The 18,646-nt window shown below is 42.7% G+C and overlaps 1 protein-coding gene across 1 annotated transcript in view; it reads left to right on the top strand.

The window, feature by feature from the left end:
* LOC108544133 (uridine-cytidine kinase 2) overlaps window positions 1-18,646 on the top strand; it is a 62,882-nt gene that overhangs the window by 23,749 nt on the left and 20,487 nt on the right. The window contains exons 2-3 of the mRNA XM_017895100.1: window positions 17,243-17,402; window positions 18,266-18,362. The gene's annotated coding sequence lies outside the window, so the exon portion shown is untranslated. The remainder of the gene's footprint in view (window positions 1-17,242; window positions 17,403-18,265; window positions 18,363-18,646) is intronic.

The raw sequence follows: 18,646 nt of genomic DNA, 5'->3' as shown, positions 1-18,646 counted from the left end.
GACAGCAGTAGATGGAAACTTGATTCTGCCTTCATAAGCACTGATTCTCTGTGCTCCACAGTAACCTGGGCCATTTCCTGGGCCACCCAGCCTGCTTCTTGAGGGAATGCTTTGTGATTTGATTGTTTATAGATATTATGCTGGACCCCTGTTGACTCCAGTAGGGATGACACCATGTTTGAGAGACTGAAGAAAAGACCTGGAAATACCGAACGAGACATAGGGTTTATTTGGTGGACTCACATACAGAGTGTCCAGTGACGATGGGCTTGGCAGGAAGCATGCTGCTACCTTTTGTAAAAAACATGTAGATTATATAGCATTTTTGTTTAGCATCCTCCACCTGGCAGCCTCCCAAAACAAAGGGTCTCCATCCTCTGTATTAAAAGGGATAGGCCAGGGGTTTGGATGTCTTTAATAGATAAAGAATGAATCTTCAGGTTGGCCACTCTTGGATTTCTCAGCCTGGAACTCCAACCCAACACTCTTCTCATTCTTAGGATATGCTTCAGTTATGGCTATCAGGTGCCTCTGCCATACAACAGAAAGATTTTTTTTAACGTAAGAATTCCTTTTCTTCCATCGATACGTTGTTAAAATGGAAGATTTTTTTTTTTAACCGAGGACATGAAAGGCCTTGCAGTTGCTTGGGCATGCTAGGAGAGGGTGCCGTCCTTTGCCCTGGTGTTTTCTTAGGTGGCCGTGGCAGGAACACCAACTCTAAGGAAATGGGTGCTTTTTCTTTCTTTCCTGGAACATAATGTATAACCACTAGTGTGTTGTTTTAATTGTGTAGTGTGGTTTAATAGTATGATAATGTAGTTTTGTGCCATTTTATAGATGTGAAGAAAATAAAACTAATGGGAATGAATCAGTGATGAAGTTTCAACTGAGTTACCAAAAAAAAAAAAAGCTTCCTAATGGACTTTCCTGGAAAGATTTGTCTAAATGAAAATTTGGTGGATCTTAAAGAAGATAATAATTTTTATTGAACATATAGTTTGTGCTAGCCACTATCTTAGGCATGTAGCTTATTAACACTTATGGCCCATTTGTGGAGTGGATATAGTTAACCTGCAGTTTAAAACAAGGATGCCAGTGTTCTAAGAGGTTGAGTTGCCCGAGATATCACTAGTGTGGTAGAGTCAAGAATCAAGCCAGGTCCTGTGTGCACTGCTCAGCCTGACTGTAAAGGACTATGTGGGGAAACTCTCTGAAACCACGTTTTTCCTCTACTCTCACACCACAACAGTTAACACAGAAGACTTCTGTGACCAATTGTGGTGAGAGAGGGGGGATTTCCTCACACAGCTAGGCACAGACACCAGTTGAGCGTCCTCCAATTTACTTGTTACACTATTTACCTGGAGAGTGTCAAATCCTACAGTTTGGAAACTCAAGTCTCTAAGATTGCCCGTGCCCCCTGTAGACATGCAAACCTGAGCTTCTGGAACTTCTGACTTCAGGTTGAGATTCCCATGACCCCCTCTTTGGGTTTGATTAATTTGCTGGAATGGCTCACAGAACTCAGGGAAACACATATGTTTACTGGTTTATTATAAAGGATATTTTGCAAAGGACACAGATGAAGAGACGCATAGGGCAAGGCATGGGGAAAGAGGTGTGGAGTTTCCAACCCCTCCCTGGTGTGCCACCCTCCAGGAACCTCCAGGTGTTCAGCTATCCGGAAACTCCCCGCACCCAGCCCTCTTGGATTTTTTGAAAGCGTTCCTTCCTACAGTGCTCAGCCCTCTCAGGGGAGGGTTTGAGACCCACAATCTGAAAGGTGCGGAAAGATTAGATTCCTGCCTCGTGCCAGGTGAAAGGAAGGCAGGAAAGAGATTCTGTTTCCTGAGGCCTAACACACCCAACAGTATCACAAAAGACTGTAACAAGGGCTGTGGGAGTTATGAACCAGGAACCGTGGTTGAAAACCATTATAAATCATAACACCACAAGGACCTATATTTTGCTTTTTAGAACATTGTAGTAGGTGGGTAGTTTTCATCCGTCTTGCTTTTTGAAATCCATCTTGCCCAGAAGTTTATTGGGTATCTCTATGGAAACACAACACCTCTCTTAAATGGCAATTTCACACATCTGCAGCCTAATAATAATTGCTACTCGTTTTGAAGACCCTAAAGCACACCACTGGATCTGGAAGTGACTTCTTAGTCATCAAGGAAATAGTAGATTAAGTCCTGTGCTCAGTATAGTTTTACTTCTAAGTTGAGTATTTAGTAAGTATGATAAATTATTAACCAGGATATTTGATGAGGTAGACACACCTATATTCCAGACAGCAGCGGTTTACCATTAGAGCAAACAGAAAACACCAGGAAAAATTCTGCAGGACAAGTTTGTAAAATGGAATGATACATCTTTATGACATACATCCTCTGCAAGGAGATAAAAACAATGTATGTACAGGAGTGTACATAAATAAAATTTGAAGAAAGTACTCACATCCTCTGTGATTTAAAAAAAAGAAATGGAATATACCCATTAAAAAAGTGACAGGTGTATTAGTTTTCTATGGCTATAGTAACAAGTTACTACAATCTTGATGACTTAAAATGACAGAAATTCATTCTCTTACAGTGCTGGAGGCTGTAAGACTAAAATTTAGATGTGGGCAGCATTGACCTCTTCTGGAAGATCTGAAGGAGACACATGCCTCCATCCTGTCTCCCAGCTTCTGCCGCTGTTCCTTGCGTCACCCCAGTCTCTACTTTCACCTTTACATGGCTTTCCCTTGTGTCTCTGTGTCTTCACCTTTTCTGTTTCTTAGAAGGACATGTGTCATTGGGTTTAGGGCCCACTCTGCTTCAGGATGATCTCATCGCACGATCTTTAACTTAATTACACGTGCAAAGACCTTTTTTCCAAATAAGGTCACATTTTGAGGTTGGGGGAGTTAGAATATGATTGTATATTTTGGGGGGCAACAATGTAACCCACTTATAGCTTGTCCACTGGCCCCCCAAAATTTGTACTGTGTGCAGAATACGTTCACCTCATCCCAATTAATTATTAACACTGCTTTGTGAGGAAAAATTAAGAATTTTGAAAAGTGAGAGGCCAAATTTCTGGGGTAAATAAAAAGACAAATGGCAGAAGATGGATGGTCGCTAATTTTTTTTTTAGATAAACATTTTGTTTTGAGATAGTTGTAGGTTCACAAACACTTGTAAGAAATAATACAGAGAGATCCCGTGTTACAAAAGACACCAGGATGTTGACATTGACACAGTGAAGATACAGAACATTTCCATCACTACTGCTGTTTTGCTGTTTATTACCTGCCCTGGATTTCCTGCGCCTCCGCCGCTCCCTGTCCCTAACCCTAGTCCACCACGAATCTGTTCCACAATTTTATATAAATATAACCATACCATGTGTAACCTTTTGGAATTGCCTTTTTTTACTCAGCACAATTATCTGGAGATTCCTGCAGGTTGTTGTGTATCAGCAGTTGTTCCTTTTTATTGCTGAGTAATAGTCCATTGTATGGATATACCATGGTTTAACCGTTGGCCTAATGACAGCCATCTGGGTGGTTTCTAATTTTTGGCTCTAACAAAGCTTATGTGAACATGTGTGTATATATTTTTGTGTGACTGTGTTTTCATTTCTGTGGGATGAGTACAATTGCTGGATCATATGGTAGTTTAGTTGCATGTTTATTGCTTTTTTAAAGAGCAGTTTTAGGTTCCTAGCAAAATGGAGTAAAAGAGATTTCTCTGATTCTCCTTGGCCCGATACATGCACAACCTCCCCCATTATCAACACCCCCCATCAGAGAGGTACGTTGGTCATAGTCATGAACCTACATTGTCACATCCTTATCAACAAGTTCATAGTTGACATTAGGGTTCACTCTTGGTGCTATACATTCAGTAGGTTTGACAAATGTATAATAACATGTTATCCACCATTATAGCATCATACAGAATAGTTTCACTGCCCCAAAAAAATCCTCTGTGCTCTGCCTATTCATCCCTGCCTTTCCCCTAACCCCTGGCAACCACTGATCTCATTGTTGTCCTTATAGTTTTGCCATTTTTAGAATGTCATATACTGTAGTTGAAATCATACAGTATGTGACCTTTTCAGATTAGCTTCTTTCACTTGGCAATATGCATTTAAGGTTTCTCAATGTCTTTTCATGGCTTGCCAGCTCATTTCTTTTTTTTTCTTTTCTTTTCTTTTTTTTTTTTTGAGACAGAGTCTCGCTCTGTCTGGAGTGCAATGGCGCGATCTCGGCTCACTGCAGCCTCCACCTCCCGGGTTCAACTGATTCTCCTGCCTCAGCCTCCTGAGTAGCTGGGACTACAGGCATGTGCCATTACGCCCAGCTAATTTTTGTATTTTCAGTTGAGACAGGGTTTCACCATGTTGGCCAGGGTGGTCTTGATTTCCTAACCTCATGATCTGCATGCCTCGGCTTCCCAAAATACTGGGATTACAGGCGTGAGCCACTGCGCCTGCTGCCAGCTCATTTCTTTTTGGCACTGAATCACATTCCATTGTCTAGCTGTACCACAGTTTACTCATTTACCTACTTTAGTACATCTTGGTTGCTTGCTTCCAAGTTTTGGCAATTAGGAATAAAGCTTCTTAAATACCATGTGCAGGTTTTTGTGTGAACATACATTTTAAACTCCTTTGGGTGAATACCAAGGAACATGGGTGCTGGATTGTATGATAAGACTGTTTAGTTTTATGGGAAACTGCCAAATTGTCTTCCAAAGTGGCTATACCATTTTGCAGTCCTACCAGCAATGAGTGAGAGTTCCTGTTGCTCCACATCCTTGTCAGCACTTGGTGTTGTCAGTGTTCTACATTTTGGCCATTTTAATAGGTATGTAGTGGTACCTTGTTTTAATTTGCATTTCCCTGATGACAATATATGTGGAACATCTCTTCATATGCTTATATATCATCTATATGTCTTCTTTGGTGAAGTGTCTGTTAAGGTCTTTAGACCATCTTTTGTCAGGTTTGTTTCTTACTATTGAATTTTAACAGTTTTGTGTTTTTATTTTTTGGTATATTTTGGATAACAACCTCTTTCAGGCATGCCTTTTGCAAATTATTCTCCCAGACTGTAGCTTGTTGTCATTCTCTTGGCAGGGTCTTTTGCAGAGTAGACCACCATGCCTGGCTTGAGGTTCATTTTTTTGGTCAATGGATATCCATTCAGTTGCTTCAGCACCATTTCTTGAAAAGGCTGTCCTTCCTCCACTGAATTGCATTTGCATCTTTGTCATATCAGTTACTCATATTTGTGTGAGTCTGAAATAAGAGTTTGGCTCATATCTACTGATTATTGTGTCAGTTTCACAAATTAATAAAAGAAAATCATTATATTCAAAGGATGTTTGCTTTTTATTATTTATTATTATTATTTTGTCAGTAGTAGATCAGCCCTGAAAATTTATGATGACTTTCAGTGTGATGAACTTACTCCTCCTTATACAGTAACATGGTCTGTGTGGCTTTGGGAGTTCTTTTCTCTTTTCTCTTTTTTGATTCTTGGAGTTTTGGGGCCCCGGAGATGGTGGTGATGAATGATGAATTCAGCAAAACTTAGAAAGGAACAGTCGAGGGAATTGAGGCAGCCAATAGAGGACTTGAACCCCTTTCTTCAAATGCTATGAGGAGTAAATAATAAGATTAGTTTTCAAAGATATGAAAGAGACTCTCAAAAAGGAAGGGAAGTGGGTGCTTGGCATTGCTTTCTCTTTCCTTCCCCTGTTGCTCCATATTTGGGCATTAGATGTGGGTGCTGGAGGAGAAATTAAGAAGAAATTTTTAAAAATCTTGATAACTAGACAGTCTGATTTCTGATTTTCCAGTTTGGATAAGCATTACTGCATGGAGGAGTTAACTAAAATATACTTTGTACAACAAAGCACTGTTGTGTTGTTACATCCACATTAAGTGTTTACTCATGTGTGGCCTACAATTTAGAAAGATTCAGCAGAGGATCCAACTGGCACATTGTGCTCCCTTGATCTATTCAGTTTTTTAAAAACGGAGGAAAGTCAGCTTTCGTTTTGTGTCTCATACCCAAGGACTTCAGTTCTTTCTTTCACGTAATTTCTGTAATAAGCATATGATCTTTGCTCAGTAGACCAGTCCCTAGCAAGTGGGTGGGTTTTGGTGTGTCACCCAGGATAAGGGGCCCAGTTTGTTGTTTTTCACTATCCCAATTTGCCTCTTAACACTGAAGTCAAAGGGGAAAGAAATAGACCCAGCCTCACTTGCACCCACAAGTCAGTAATAATTAATCTTCCAGCAGGTCTCCTCTTTGTTTCTACGTCTTGGAGAGGGCATCATGAGCAGCAGTTCACCAAAGTTAGCAACAAGTCTGGATCCATTCAGGTTTTTTTTGGTGCGTGCGCGTTTGTGAGTGAGTGAGATGCCTTTTGTGTTTGTCCTGTGGGGACAAATACAAAGTAGGATCCATAGATTCCATGTTCAGCCTTAGCATAAAGACTGAAATTAATTACTATTCTTTATGGAATAATTTTAATTCAATTGCGAGGGATACATTGCCCCTTGAATCTCAAGCATAGCCCTATTTTGTCTTTGGTTGGTGGTAGCTGTTAACCAGGCTCTGGGTGAGCGTAGAACTTGGTCTCACATGAGCCATGTAGACACCTCTTTGCCTTTTTGTTTAAGGTGATGTAGCAGGCTAGGCGTGCTCCCAGCACTATGGGAAGCCGAGGCGTGTGGATCACTTTGGGTCAGGAGTTCGAGACCAGCCTGGCTAACATGTTGAAACCCCGTCTCTACTAAAAATGCAAAAAATTTGCTGGGTGTAGTGGCGCACACCTGTAGTCCCAGCTATACTCGTTAAGCTGAGGCAGACGAATTGTTTGAACCTGGGAGGCGGAGGTTGCAGTGAGCTGAGATCACGCTGCTATACTCCAGCCTAGGTGACAGAGTGAGACTTCGTCTCAATAAAATTAAAAAAAAAAAAAAAAAAAAAGATGATGTAGAAGAGCCATAGTTCTCATTTTTGGCCAATTTGCCTTCCGGATTTTCTCCGTCATGTTTACCTATATCTTTTACATGGTTATAGTCAGAGTATTTGTACTATATTCTCCATTATCCCCTGTCCTCATATTTATTTATTTACTCAGGGTTTTTTTTTTTTTTTTCCTATCTTGATCGATTTCACTGTAAGTTTGTTACTTGGCAAGAGGGTAGACATGTTGATTCTTAAACTCTACTGCTTTTTAAAATGGGTTTACCAGTTCAGAGCACAACAGCCGGCATGAGTGTACCAGTTTTGATGTGGTAAAGTTTTAAACAGTTGATTTGCTCATTTCTGCTCCTGAAAGCACCTACGTGGGCTCATCTGTTTCCCAGAGGATTAATCCCAACCCCCTTAAGCATGGACTTAGACACCATTTTCAACCAAAGGATGAGTTGTAGGGGATCAGAAGTGACCTACCTTTCTCTTTTCTTGATGAAATATTTGTCAGAAAAATCAACTTCTAAGGAAGTCCAACAAACATGTGCTTTGCAGAGCCCCTCAGGGAGTAAATTACAGAGGCTTGCTGAGAATGTTTTGCTCCTGGTGGTTCCAGTATATTCGGTATACACATGTTGGCACTACACCCCGGCTTGTAGGGTTATTGTGGCTCTTTTCTCATCAGAAGATTTCCATCCCCTTCTGATGAGGTGGCAAGACAAGCCAAAGCAGTTGTGTGGTGGTGAAGAGCACGCGTCCTGAAGCCAGCCCACCTGACTTCGAAGCTCTTGAAGCTCAGGCTCAACTGTTTTTCAGACGTTTGACTTTGGTCCGAGTCACTGCTTCTCTGACTCAGTTTCTTCTTATGTAAAATAGGGATAATAAGAATACCCACTTCATAGAGTTGATTTGAGGATTAAATATAGCCAAGTATATATGAAGCCCTTAGAATAGTTCCTGGCATATAGCATGTTTTGTGTGTTAGCTGTTATTATCATCACTCAGTTAATTTTGAGCCACTTAATTTCCCAGTGCTAGTGAGTCTAAAGAGCAGAGCCAAACATGTAATTACGTAAACCCAGAAATGAATTTTTCAAATGTCTTTTCTAGTAATAGAGCTTAATGAGATTGGCATTTTAGGGAAAAGTCCTAGGAACCTGTTTATGTTGGTGACTGTTGATCAACCAGAAGATTTCTCAGGCACAGTCTAACATCTGTGTCTTTCTAGGCTGGACTACCTTTGCTGCACCAGCAGATGGATCAGGAATTAAAACTGGGAGCTTCTATTGTGGGGAATCTTTCATCTTCTACTGTTAATAGCCTTTTGGGTTTCCCTCTCCTGGGTGCTACTTTTCTCTATGGAGAGCTTGGTCTGTGGCACAAACAGGTGCTGAAAGGGGGAAGATACACCTCTGGGTAAATATCTGGAGGTCGGCAGGTGACAGAGTGCCCAGTGGTCTGGGGACACTGGTTCAGGCAAATATTCGTCACCCTACCCTTTAAAACTCACATGGAAATGGCTTGGCTGATAAGTTACTTGTGGTTCTTGGGATAATTAAGGCAGCCTGATAGACCAGGACAAAGGATTTCCTCAGCTTTCAAGAGAACGTTTCTTTTCTTTCTTTTTTTTTTTTTTTGAGGCAGAGTCTCGCTCTGTCGCCCAGGCTGGAGTGCAGTGGCTGGATCTCAGCTCACTGCAAGCTCCGCCTCCCGGGTTTACGCCATTCTCCTGCCTCAGCCTCCAGAGTAGCTGGGACTACAGGCGCCCGCCACCTCGCCCGACTAGTTTTGTATTTTAGTAGAGATGGGGTTTCACCGTGTTAGCCATGATGGTCTCGATCTCCTGACCTTATGATCCGCCCACCTCGGCCTCCCAAAGTGCTGGGATTACAGGCTTGAGCCACCGTGCCCGGCCAAGAGAACGTTTCTACCAAGAGCCATGTACTAAGGAGTGCTGGTTATGTGGGTGTTGACATCAGTATTAGTATCACGTCTGTTGAAAGTGACAGAAAACTTCTAAAACAGGGTGTAAAGATAGTGTACCTCATTATTTCAGAATGTTTGTGCTGCTGTAACAAAATACCTGATACTGTGTAATTCATGAAGAACAGAAATTTATTTCTCACAATTCCGGAGGCTGGGAAGTCCAACATCAAGGTAGTGGCAGGATTGGTGTCTGGTGAGGGCCGCTCTCTGCTTCCAAGGATGCACCTGGTTGCTGAATCCTCTGGAGGGGACTAATGCAGTCTCCTCACGTGGCAGAAGAGCAGAAGAGAATGAATCCACTCCCTCAAGCCCTTTCATAAGGGGCCTCATCACCTCCTAAAGGCCCACCTTCTAGTACAATCACATCAGCAGTTAAGTTTCAGCATTTCAGCATGTGAATTTTGGGGGGACACATTTAGACCTTAGCACTCACTCTTTTTTTTTTGAGATGGAGTCTCGCTCTGACCAGGCTGGAGTGCAGTGGTGCGATCTCAGCTCACTGTAACCTCTGCCTCCCGGGTTCAAGCGATCCTCCTGCCTTGGCCTCCCAAGTAGTTGGGACTACAGGCACATGCCACCACGCCCAGCTAATTTTTTGTATTTTTAGTAGAGGTGGGGTTTCACCATGTTGGCCAGGGTGGTCTCGATCTCTTGACCTTGTGATCCGCCTGTCTCGGCCTCTCAAAGTGCTGGGATTAGAGGTGTGAAGCACTCACTCTTAATGGCTCTCAGTTCTAATTGTTTGAATCTTGGGCTTTTATTTAGCTGCTCTCCAATCCTTAGTTAGCATGATAGCAATGCTGCAAGGTGGCTGCTTGAGCTTCAGCTATCAAGTCTTCATTTGAGTCAACGGGAAAGAATGTCAAAAAAGGCAACAGTTGCATAGTCATGAGGAACTGCAAAGGAGGTTGAAAATGCATTTTGTGTGCCCAGCTAAAATTCAAGGACCGATGTCTCGAGCCCAGGAGTTTGAGGTTGCAGTGAGCTAAGATCGCACAACTTCAAAAAAAGACTTCTGATAAATTTGGACATTTCTGTTTAACAGACATTTGGGAGACACACCCCCACCCCCCACCCCAGGTGCCTGAGAAGAAAAACTTAATCACACTCTTGGTCCTTATGCTCCAAAAGCTCTTCGGTTATTTGATTGACCCATGGCTGCTTTTTGGTACTGGAGAGAGAGCCTTATTAGTAATTTAGTGAGTTTCTAATTTAGATCCTGTATGTGATGGGGTGGGTGGGTGGTGGTGATTATATTGTAGGTAGGAGCTCCTAGTCAACAATGCATGGGTTCTAGGGCCATCCGTGACTTCGAGAATAGATGGCCTAGGGTAGCCCACTTGGGTCCCCTTACACGCTGTGGAAGCTTTGTTCTTTTGCTTTTCACAATAAATCTTTCTGCCAGGGTGGGGGGGGCGGGGCGGGAAGAGGGGAAGAAGAGATGGCCTTGCAGATATTCCAGGGAAGCATTTGAGTGACACCTCTCTATTGTGCCACTTAACCAGTTGAATTGGAAGTTGAGCCAGCAGGTTTGAACCTTGTTCTTAGTTTTAAACCAGGGCAAATTACTGGTGCTTTGGTTTTCTAATGCTTGTAAATTAGAGCTTCTGAGCCTTGTGGGGAGCAACCCGTACCTACAAAGGAGTGATGTAACGTCTGCGGGCCGCGATGGTTTCTTCCTTTGAGATGGATACCATATAAGCTAGTGGTGATACTTACTTAATGATAGTGACAAGGAAAGCTACTGCCAAGAGTAATTGATGTGACCCACACATAGTCCCAGAGCCAAGGAGCTAGATGGGGTCTTCCTGCCTGAGGAAGCCAAGCTTCTGGCCTTCGGGCATTCTTCTCTGCTGTGATGTTTCCCGTCCTGGAAAGCAGGGAGGAAATGATTAATCAGTGTGCTTCACCTGGAGCTGATTGGCTCTGGTTGCTAAGTTTTCCTCCCTCTGAGCAGCCCTCCCTGTGATTCTGAAGCAGCTCATCCAGAGTGTTACAACAGACATCTAGATGGGATTCAAAAATGTTGGGCAGCATGGTTATCTGGTCTTCTTCTGTAAGGATGACTGTGAGATGTGCCAGCCCATTCCTGTAGGGACACACCCAGCCCGATGCCCTCCCGAGGGCTGCGCTGCTCTGAGCTGTCCAGGCTTGGGCTATGTCAGGTTCTGAGCACTGAAGTGTAGTGGAGGGTATATGACAAAGAGGCGTCAGAGCTGATTGCCCTGCTTGTTTTCTTTTACTCACTCAGTGGTCTTGGAACTGGACAAGAGGATTTTATGGATTAGATCCTGGAAGACACACACTAGAACTAGCATAGCAAGATTGTGTCCAGGCTGTCAGAGCCACCTCCTGAGTGAGAACGAGTTTAGAGAACTATCCTTTCTGTAGCAATACAGGAACCTGTGCTGGCTCAACAGCTGCCCTTTTGGAAACTGCCAGCTGAAGGGGCCTGTTGATAAGCTGTTGACTGCTACTGAGGCTTCCCAAATGGGAAATCTCTGCTCAAGGAGTTCATTGTTCAGCATGTCTAGTGGACCCTGGCTCCGAACAGCTGGATTCTTTTGAACATAATAAACATTTCTAGAACAGGTTTTCTTGGTGGGTGGGCTTTTAGCTTCCTTTTAATAGGCACATCACTTGCCTGCCTTTAGTTCTAGAAGTTCAACATAAATGTTGACTTTAATGATGCAGTGGGACAAAACAGTATTATATTTCTCATCAGTTCCCTCCCTGTCTCCCTTCCCCTGTCATTGTTTTCCAGAGTTAGAGTATGTTTATGGAGAACATTGGGGTGGATGCCAAAGCGGCTTATGTTCTAAAATCGTGAAAAGAATTATGCAGTTGGAGTTAGACCTGTGGTTTGAGACTCCGCTTTGGGACTGAGCAAATCATTTCATGTGATCAGTTTTCTAAGCTTCAATTTCCTCATTAGGAAAAAAGAAGACAAAGTAATATTTTGTTGTAATGGAATTAAATGAGATAATGTCTTCAGAATGCCATATAAGTAAAGAAATTGTGAATCACCTTCACTAATTTCTTCCATAGGTTTTTTTTTTCCCCCTTTCTGAAAATACCTTGTATTGACCTTCGCCTAACTTTATATTTGAACTACAGCTCACAGTCCTAGCAGACCTTTAACCCTCCTGACTCCAATTTCAGTAATGTGTTAGAAGTGGCAGGGACAGAATGTATTCTGGATTCATTACACTAAATATAGAGATATTATACAAAATGAGGCTGAACTCACACTCCAATGGGCAGGGTCAGTTTGCCTGTGAGACAGCGCCATGCAGCTGCAGCCACTAAGTGTCTAGGCACTGGAGATGGACTGCTGGAGTGGGAATCCTGGCTCCATTCAACCTCTCTTTGCCTCCATGTTTGCCATCTGTGGTGTGAGTGTGATAATAATTCCCATCACATAAGCTTGTGGTATGCAAATGAGATCATTTTGAAGTACTGAGCCCCGTACCCAGCATATAGAAAGAAATGGGGCTTTTATTATAGTAACGCTAATTTTTAATTGTGGTAAAATACACATAACATGAAATTTACCATCGTAACCATCTTTACGTGTACATCTCGGTGGTGTTGAGTATATTCACATTATTGGATGGCCAAATTCCAGAACCCTTTTATTGTATAAAACAGAATGAAAGTATATCCATTAAACAACTCTTCATTTTCCCCTCCCCTCAGCCCCTGGCAACCACCATTTAACTTTCTGTTTCTATGAATTTGACTACTTTACATAGTGGAATCCTATGGTATTTGTCTTTTTGTGACTGTTAATATAATAATTAAGTCTTAGCCCACTGTAACAGTCGTACCCTTTCATGTTTTAGATTTCTGTAGGCTCAGGATTGCCTGCCTTCTCAAACCCTGGTTATTGGTGGATTATTTCTCTTTCTTTTCTTTTTTCTCTCTTATTTTTTTAGATATAGTCTTGCTCTGTTGCCCAGGCTGAAGTGCTGTGGCATGATCATAGCTCACTGCAGCCTTGATCTCCTGGGCTCAAGCAGTCCTCCTGCTTCAGCCTGCCACGTGTAGCTGGGACTACAGGCACAAACATCATGCCTAGATAATTTTTGAATTTTTGTAGAGGTGGGGTCTCACAGTGTTGCCCACCCTGGGCTTGAACTCCTGGGCTCAAGTGATCCTCCCGCCCTAGCCTCTCAAATCACTGGGATTATAGGTGCACGCCACTGTGCCCTGCTGAATTATTCTTAAGGAACAAGATGACACTTCAGAGCTCAATTTCATCCTTTTGAAGAGAAGGGCAGGATTAGGCAAAAGGAGAACACAGAAATGATAGTGAAAGAGATACAGAGGTGAGCATTAAGTAAGCAAAAGAGCATTTATTCAGGGCAGAGTAGAGTCTCTTTGTGGGACTCCTTCTTCCCTCTCTGCCTTCTTCCCTACCAGGTAAAAATTCAAACCTACACAATAATAGAGAGGATGATATAACCAAACTCTAGGTACCTGTCAGCCAGATTGAACAGTTACCCAGATTTTTTAGGGCCCACTTGTAACATGGCCCAGGAGGAAGAAAATGCCTTAAAAATCTAGATTAACCTAGAGGCAGGTGTTTCTTTGCTTATTTGTGCAATTTTATTTATCTCCTTCCTGACAAAGGGCTTCTTCTGCCTTGGGACTTCTTACTGTCTAAGGTTGAGGTAAAGAGCCGGGACTCTATGAAACCAAGTTACTTTAACTTGGTTTCCTCATCCATGCAGGAGAGCACATGTGGCTTCTAAGGGTGGTCATAATGGAGTGTTTGGCGCAGGGCCTGCTGCCTAATAAGTTATCATTTACACTGTCAGCAATGGTGGTGTGTTTGTAGAAGGGAAGGGTCAACAGCCAGGTTGTTGAAAACACGGGACTGAGAGGTGCAGCTGGGGATCAACACAGTTATACTGTATCTTGATCAAGGATTGGGATGAGTGCTGATTTTCTAGAATTGCACCTACTGTATGTTCATTATCCCATTTTACTGGCCATTGTACAGGTTCTGTCCTCCATTGTGCTGGGTTAAGGGAAATAGTTGTTTATCTGCAAAATTAGGTAGTGTAACTTTTTAATATGCTTTTTTGATGGTGATGGGATTGCTATTTATATTAAAACTTTTATGGGTTTTAAGTATAACTAAAATACCACAATTTGAATAACTAGATAATATATATTTGGCTTCATGGATCACTTTGTTGTTTTTGTTCTTTGGAATTCTAGGAGGAATTCTATCTACTAATAAAGGCTGTAGACTTTACCCTCCTACAACCTTAGGACGTAAGAAACGTCCTAAGATAGATGCCTGGGAGGAAAAGGAAATTGATGGCCTACAGATGTTTAAAAACTTATAGTTTATAATTGCGTAGAGCCTTTGATTTCTCCACCCCACCCCCCATCCATCTGTAGTACCCAGAGAGCCTTTGGTTTTGTTGTAACATTTTCACTTTTGAATCTAGTTTATCATATGAATCTGTTTTCTGTGACATTTTGGGGCATGGGAGGATCTGCGTTCCCAAAGTCCAGAGTAGTTTTAAATGTTTTTCTGCGTCAATATGCAAAAGTATCATGAAAGCAAAATAAATTGTTTGAAAATAATTGAGTCAAAATATTATTGTTCCTCCAAAGATCCTTACTTAGTCGTGTGTCATAACTTATATAACAGGACGCATTTTGCAAACCTGTTTAGTTGGCACTGACTTGTGCAACAGGAATGGCCAGTTTTCCTTATGCCCAGGGCAGTCAAACACAACTTTATAAGAATTGTAACTTTAAAAGATTTCATGTTTTGTGTGTGTGTGTGTGTGTTGTTGTTAAAATCAGTTGGTGAAATAAATTCAATAGTAAAACTTCTAAGATTGAGTCATTAAACCTCTAAATATGCTGGGTTTTTTTTTTTGTTCTATCTGTTCTTTCTTTCCCTTCCTTCCTTCTCCTCCTTCCTTCTTCTCTCCCTCCTTCTTCCTTCCTCCTCTTCCTTCCTCGCTCTTCCATCTCCCCCTCCCTCCTCTGTCTCCCTCCCTCCCTCCCTCCCTCCTTCCTTCCTTTCTTCTTTCCTTCTTTCCTTCTTTCCTTCTTTCTTTCATGCAGTCTCACTCTGTTGCCCAGGCTGGAGTACATGGCACGATCTCAGCTGACTGCAATCTCCATGTGTTGGGTTCAGGCGATTTTCCTGGCTCAGCCTCCCGAGTAGTTGGGGCTACAGGCATGTGCCACCATGCCCGGCTAATTTTTGTATTTTTAGTAGAGGCAGGGTTTTACCATGTTGGCCAGGCTAGTCTCAAACTCCTGACTTCAGGTGATCCACCCACCTTGGCCTCTTAAACTGTGGGATTATAGGCATGAGCCACCGTGCCTAGCCTAAATATGCTAGGCATATTTAGATTTCTGTAGGCTCAGGATCGCCTGCCTTCTCAAACCCTGGTTATTGGTGGATTATTTCTCTTTCTTTTCTTTTTTCAACAACTCTTCATTTTCCCCTCCCTTCAGCCCCTGGCAACCACCATTTAACTTTCTGTTTCTATGAATTTGACTACTTTACATAGTGGAATCCTATGGTATTTGTCTTTTTGTGACTGTTAATATAATAATTAAGTCTTAGCCCACTGTAACAGTCGTACCCTTTTTTCATCTCTATTATCATCTCTATTATCCTGTTTTTCATCTCTATTATCCTGTAAACCAGTTTCTTTCCTTCTTTATTGGAGACGGGGTCTCACTGTGTTGCCCAGGCTGGTCTCAAATTCCTGACCTCAAGCAATCCACCCTGCTCAGCCTCCCAAAGTTCTGGGATTACAGGCATGAGCGACCGTCCCTGGCAGGTCAACTAGTTTAATTAGAAGACTTGGGTTATGTCTTCTACAGCTTATGTAATATAGACATTTTTATTTTTAAATTAACCTTTGTATGAAATGAAAAAAGAAATCAGTTATTTGATAAATACAATCCTTCACTGCCTCATTCTGTTGAATGCACTTGTTTCATAATTTTCCTTTTATGAAGAGTATATGTTATCGAAGGGAAGAAAGGGGCAGATACATATATTACTATTTTTTTTTCTTTTTTTTTAATTTTAGAATACATGTATTACTAACAACACACACAAAGCATGTAGGTTTGAGTTCATTTGGAATTGTCTTCTCCGCTCTTGGTTGGGATACCCCTAAGTTGTTTTAGATGTTGGTGGTGTTTGTGTTCTTTGTCACCCTGTCTATGGTGGCACACATTTGTGAAAAGGCCACCTGGTTTACTACAGGTATGGAGAAGTCCATGGCTGTGGACTGGAGCAAAAGTAACCAACAGAAGTAGGATTAACGCTGTGAGCATAGCCTCCTGCTAACTAGCTGAGCTTTCTGGCCATGGTTTTTGGTTCCATTGATATAAAGAGATGTGCAGGGGCTGAGTGGCGTTCCATGCGTGTGTGGTCACCTTGTGATTCCAAGACCCTGTGGCCCCTCAGCACATCCTCACCGTGCCCTCATTCTACTTTCTGCTGCTGCTGCCTTTTTTGTCTGTCTATACCAGGGCGCAAGCAGGCAGGATCAGTTAGCCCTACCTTTATTAGTGGCTTTCGGAAAGGATCTTCTGGAGGAGGAGGTGGTGTGTGCTACCCTCTTTCCCCTACCATCACTGCAAGTACCTGAGAGTAGTAAGTTGTGTTAAGGAAAGGGAGGAAGGGACTTTGGGGATCCTAAGACTTCTCTGTCACAGGCGTGTCAGGTGGACTCTTCTCTATTAGGCTTTTTTTTTTTTTTTTTTTTTGATTTAACTTTTAAGTTCAGGGGTTTGTTATGTAGGTAAACTTGTGTCATGGGGGTTTGTTGTACAGATTATTTCATCACCCAGGTATTAAGCCTAGTACCCATTAGTTATTTTTCCTTATCCTCTGCCTCCTCCCACCCGCCACCTCCAGCAGGTCCCAGTGTGTATTGTTCCCCTCCCTGTGTCCATGTATTCTCATCATTTAGCTCCCACTTATAAGTGAGAACATGTGGTATTTAGTTTTCTTTTCTCTTCCTGCATTAATTTGCTAAGGATAGTGTTCTCTAGCTCCATCCACGTTCCCGCATAATACATGATCTCGTTCTTTTTATGGCTGCATCCCTTAGCCCTTTAACTCGTCATGCGTGACAGCTGCCTTTGAATTCGTCCTTCCAGAGCCCCTTCTTGTAAGGTGTGCATCAGCTTGGTTACTCCAGGGACTTCCTCTGTACCACACATGCCCTTTCTCTTATTCCTGGGTGCTCTCTTCTCTCCTCACAGTCTTCCGTGTGTGCTAAGATCGTGCAGCTCCTGGGGCAGAATGAGGTGGACTATCGCCAGAAGCAGGTGGTCATCCTGAGTCAGGATAGCTTCTACCGTGTTCTCACCTCGGAACAGAAGGCCAAAGCCCTGAAGGGCCAGTTCAACTTTGACCACCCGGGTGAGTCAGGGTGTTGAAGGGGGTATGTATGTGTATTGGTGTAGGGGGGAATATTTTTATTTTGCTCATGAGGAAGTTGCTTAACCTCTCAGAATCTTGTTTGTATCTAGAACGTAGAGACTTGATAAACTACCTTGCAGTGTTATTGTGGGGCTTATGTGAAAGAAGGAATTTTCAGATGCTTCATGTAGTGCTTGGCTCGTTAAATACTGATTGAATCTGTATCTGAACAAAGGTGATTTTGTTTGAGCCTGGGACTCAAGATGGGCCAGACATGGGGTCAGACATACAGAGCTGGTCCTTCTGCTGCCTCTGCTCTGAGGCAGCCCTCGTCAGACCCTCCTCCCCATGTGTACATGTGTGTTCAACCCACTCTGTGGCAGAGAGGGAGATGGAGGGGCAGGGGGGCTGCCAGAATGGTTTTTGCCCTGCAGCCCTAGATCAGCACACTGCTCCTTTAGCTGGCTTGGATTTCTTAAAATTCTTAGAAGTAAACCGTGGCATGGTGCCTATTGTGTGCACTCGCCCAATCATGGGTGTGCTTTCCAGGTTAGTTTAGCATGTGCCAATTGTAGGATGATAACAGCTAAACTTGGAGAGGGTAAAGACCTGTCTGAAGTCAGGGATGGAATGTCAAAGGAGAAAAAAAAGAAATCTGTTTGTCAGAACTCATTTATACACCCTATTTTGAGATACAGGGAGCTTCCATTCTGCTTTGGGTAAAATCCAGCTTTTAGGGAGCAGTATGATTACCTTTAAAGTATGATGTGCCCATATACATGTTTATGAGGATGTCCTGTGTATGATTATAGGAGATACTATTTTAAAATTAAGAAACATTTTAACAATTTGATATTTTTCAGATGCCTTTGACAATGAACTCATTCTCAAAACACTCAAAGAAATCACTGAAGGGAAAACAGTCCAGATCCCCGTGTATGACTTCGTCTCCCATTCCCGGTAAGTGAGCTGTTCTGGGCCAGCGATGACACCCGCTGCTCCCCAGAGCATCCTTGGTCTGCACTGAGACCTCCTTCCTTACCTCCTGCACTTCAGACCTCTGTCCTACCCCTGCCTAATGCCATTCCAGCCGGTCAGTGGAGTGGGTGGTGGCAGCAGTGTGTGCTATGGGATTGCAGAGGTTGGGGAGTTCATCTGGGCGCTTCCTGGAACAGTCCTGTTGTCACGATTCCTTAACTCCGAAGGATGGGATCGTATTTGAGCTTGAGAGACTGCATGTGCGT

Source organism: Rhinopithecus bieti, unplaced genomic scaffold, assembly GCF_001698545.2.
Source record: "Rhinopithecus bieti isolate Rb0 unplaced genomic scaffold, ASM169854v2 scaffold_26308, whole genome shotgun sequence".
Lineage (NCBI taxonomy): Eukaryota > Metazoa > Chordata > Mammalia > Primates > Cercopithecidae > Rhinopithecus > Rhinopithecus bieti.
Note: the sequence above shows the minus strand (reverse complement) of the source record. Positions and strands in the feature narration are given on the sequence as shown.